This window comes from Sinocyclocheilus rhinocerous, unplaced genomic scaffold, assembly GCF_001515625.1.
Source record: "Sinocyclocheilus rhinocerous isolate Xijiao unplaced genomic scaffold, SAMN03320098_v1.1 scaffold2647, whole genome shotgun sequence".
Taxonomy (NCBI): domain Eukaryota; kingdom Metazoa; phylum Chordata; class Actinopteri; order Cypriniformes; family Cyprinidae; genus Sinocyclocheilus; species Sinocyclocheilus rhinocerous.
The window spans coordinates 463632-467838 of NW_015639108.1; the positions used below are offsets into that span (position 1 = coordinate 463632).

The window sequence follows — 4207 nt, forward strand, 5'->3', positions numbered from 1 at the left end:
AAAGCATAAGGATCCGTCTGCTCTCTTATCGCTCTCGCGGTACTTGATGTCATACACTGATCATTCTGAGCAGTGGCGCATCAAGCCGAACGCGCCTAATGTATGCTACCACGACAAAGCACGTATGCGACAAATGACGTCACAAAAGTGTCAGTATGTTATAATCGGTTATGGTCTATTACTGAACCGATACCGAATCGTCCTCGTCTGCATCGCGATGCATCGAAGAAACGATTAATTTCGACACCCCTAGTTAAAATACGCTACGCGTATAATTTTTTGTTTGTTTTTTATAGAAAAAAAAAACAAGTCGCGAATAAGTCACATTTTATTATTTCATTCAGAAATAGGCCTAATGCCGAACGCGAAACGTTTACAAACATTATAATAAACACTGTAAACCTAGCTAGGCTATTTTAGTTCCCCTCACTCCACAACAAATCCTTTCAATTAACAGTATTTAGAAAAGAACAAGAATTAAAAATATAAGAAGCTATAGCAATATAAACGACAAGCCAAAACGAATTCATTTAGGCTAAAACGAAACTGAAACCAAAGTTGGGTCTCTCATTCCACACAAAATCAAATGTTTCCTTATTCGCGATGTATTTGAATGGCAAATTATTATTTATTGGGCCTATGTACTTCACTTGCGTTCCAATATCCACGTAAAACAAAATGTTTTGCATAACATCACAGCGGTACTGTGATAACACTTAACGCCACAGATTTTACTACATGTTTTTTTTTCCATATGTTTGACTGACTGTATTTTATTATGATAATGAACAGGCTGCATTGTCAAGGTAGCAATGCTTAACTGTGTGCGCGCATGCGGCGCCGGCGCAATCACTTGAATTTTTTCCTTCTAACAGTGGAAGAAACTACTCCTTTTAGTCATAAAGATAATCAGAATTGTAAAAGGTTTGCCTTTATTTGTATACATTCACAATACGGTACTTGATGTCATACACTGATCATTCTGCGCAGTGGCACTTCAACCTGAACGCGCCTAATGTATGCTACCACGACAAAGCACGTATGCGACAAATGACGTCACAAAAGTGTCAGTATGTTATAATCGGTTATGGTCTATTACTGAACCGATACCGAATCGTCCTCGTCTGCATCGCGATGCATCGAAGAAACGATTAATTTCGACACCCCTAGTTAAAATACGCTACGCGTATAATTTTTTGTTTGTTTTTTATAGAAAAAAAAAACAAGTCGCGAATAAGTCACATTTTATTATTTCATTCAGAAATAGGCCTAATGCCGAACGCGAAACGTTTACAAACATTATAATAAACACTGTAAACCTAGCTAGGCTATTTTAGTTCCCCTCACTCCACAAAATTTTGCGCATGTAAAATGAATCCCCAGGAAACAAATGTTAGTATTTTTAACGGGTCACAGACACTTATCCTTTCTAATTTAATTCAATTCTAATTTAAAATAATCTTGTCGGTTAACGGTTAATAATCGGTTAACGAGCGTCGGTTGTCAGTTAGGAAAAATAACCGAAATGAACATCCCTAACAGCGCATTATCACTATATTATCCCGCTGTATAAACAGTAAATTAAGCGATTTTTGTAAGCGCTTGCGCCTCACATGACAGTTACCTATAAGCAGAACTATTCCTCTCAGGTGTTCAAGTGCCCATTCCTGTTTCAGATGGCTTTCATACATCATCTAACACAGAGTTACAGTTCGAGTGATTAACCCTGACCGCTACACAATAAGCACTCTAAACGTGAAGAGGGTGTGTGACGAGTGGAACCGAGAGGCTCGACTCACAAAGACATCACATAGCGTGTGAGGGAAAGGGAAAGGGAAAGGTCACAGGGTCACGGCGGACTGACAGTGAAGTGTTAATACTGATTCATTGAAATGAATGAGCGGACCATATGGATGTGCAAGCAAAAAAGTGTTTTTGACATCACAAACAACTCATCTGCCATTTCTGGATCACAATCTGGGTAAACATCATTTTATCGGTGTCCAAGTGTGATAGATCTTACTTGTCCATAAGCGAAGACAGTTGCGTTGTATCCCTCGAAGCAGCCTTCAACTAGCTTGTGAACACAGGCGCTGTAGATCTGATGTTGTTGAGCATCCAAGTCAAACACAAAGTCATACGTAAAGGCCTTGTCTTTACCCATGAGCACCTGGGTCTCTCCGGGGGTAACGCAGGTGCAGATGTGACATCCCTCAATCTTTTCCTTTGCCATCTGCGGCCGGATCCTGATGAAAAGAACAGAACACAATTCTAAATGAAACAAAAAAAAAATTTGACAACACATATTAACAAAGGCAAAGGTTAAAGGACATGCTGCATTCAAGTCCATGTGGGAATTACCAGATTTGACAATTTCGTGGTTCAATATTAATGGTTCAATCTTCAAAAAGTCAAAAGTTGACAGGATGGCTTATCTTTATGTCTCACTGACAATTCTCATTGACTCGTAAAACTATTTCAGTGATTCTGAAATGACATGAATTCACCATGTAATGAGGAAATGAGGACATAGACCTGGTGTTCACCACATTATTATACAGTAAGAACATCTAACTTTCTAGCAGGGTGAAAGAACAGGTTAAAGCACTTACATTAACAGACAAGTGAACACTTGTCAAGTTAACATCAAGGTTAATTAAATCTCCAGGCTAAAAAACCCACTAATTCATTAAACAATTAAATGAATCAAGTTAATTAGCTTTTGCTTGGGGCATTTGTGTTGGGCTGATACACATTCATCTCTACTACAGACACTTCTAGCAACCACATAGCAACATGCTTAACAACCAATAACAAGCACTGGTGAGTGACGATGGACAGCCACTCATATCATATGTTGTTCAGATAATCTAGTTTTAAGCTGGTATTGTATTGTAATGACCACTGAGTTGAATTAGAGCCCATGGCTCCTTGATGACAACAGCCCTATTGTCCTCCATCTCTGATACACACAGACTCATAACACAAACACACACACACACATCTGTTTAGCCCAACACGGTTATATAAAGGAGGCCCGCCACCCGGAGAGACACTGAGAAAGTATATATGTGGCCTGGCTACCTTTTCTTTGTGTCATAAACACGCAGTACACACGTTTATATGAATAAGGACATACCATAGGAATAAACTATTGTTTTTACACAGTCATTTCTAATTACAAAAGACCGAACCTAATTCTCACCTTAACCCTACCCTTAAAAAAACACTCTGCATATTTAGATGTACAGTCAAACCAAAATGTATTCAGACACCTTCAACATTTCACACATTATCACAGTTTATTCGCTATAGTTTAGAAAATGGTAATAAAATATAACAAGAACTCAGAGTTAAACTGTGTCAGAACAAATTCAGCTTGATGATATCAGACACCCTTAAAAAAAACGCTCTGCATATTTAGATGTACAGTCAAACCAAAATGTATTCAGACACCTTCAACATTTCACACATTATCACAGTTTATTCGCTATAGTTTAGAAAATGGTAATAAAATATAACAAGAACTCAGAGTTAAACTGTGTCAGAACAAATTCAGCTTGATGATATCAGATAACAATTACTGTAAGCAAATTAAACATGGTCAGGTCAAAGTGTCGGAATAATTTTATCAGTTTTACTGGTAGTCCACTGTATGAAGAATTTTGGGGTATAATATGTCACAGTTTACTTTTTTTTGTTATCCTCACTTACATAAATGAACAATAGAGTCCCGCACCCACTAGTAAAAAAAAATATCAAAGATTATATCTGGTGTCTGAAACATATATTTATGTAATCAATAATCAGTTTATTTATAAACAATTTATCAAAAGTAATTAATCATTTCATTATTATAAATAAATGGAAAGTAGGCTACTTTTGATAGATGTGTTTAGAAAGAAATATTTATTACATAAAATTTATAAAACTAAATATTTATTTATGTTCTTGTTATTTATCTGTGAAATATTTTAAAGGGGTCATATGATGCTGCTAAAAAGAACATTATTTTGTGTATTTGGTGTAATGAAATGTGTTTATGCGGTTTAAAGTAAAAAAAACACATTATTTTCCACATACTGTACATTATTGTTTCTCCTCTATGCCCCGCCTTTTTGAAACGCGTCGATTTTTACAAAACTAATCGGTCTGAAAAGCGAGGTGTGCTCTGATTAGCCAGCTATCCAGTGCGTTGTGATTGACC

The 4207-nt window shown here is 36.7% G+C and overlaps 1 pseudogene; it reads right to left on the reverse strand.

The window, feature by feature from the left end:
* The window catches only part of LOC107751003 (kinesin-like protein KIF21B), an 86077-nt pseudogene that overhangs the window by 51777 nt on the left and 30093 nt on the right, over window positions 1–4207 (reverse strand).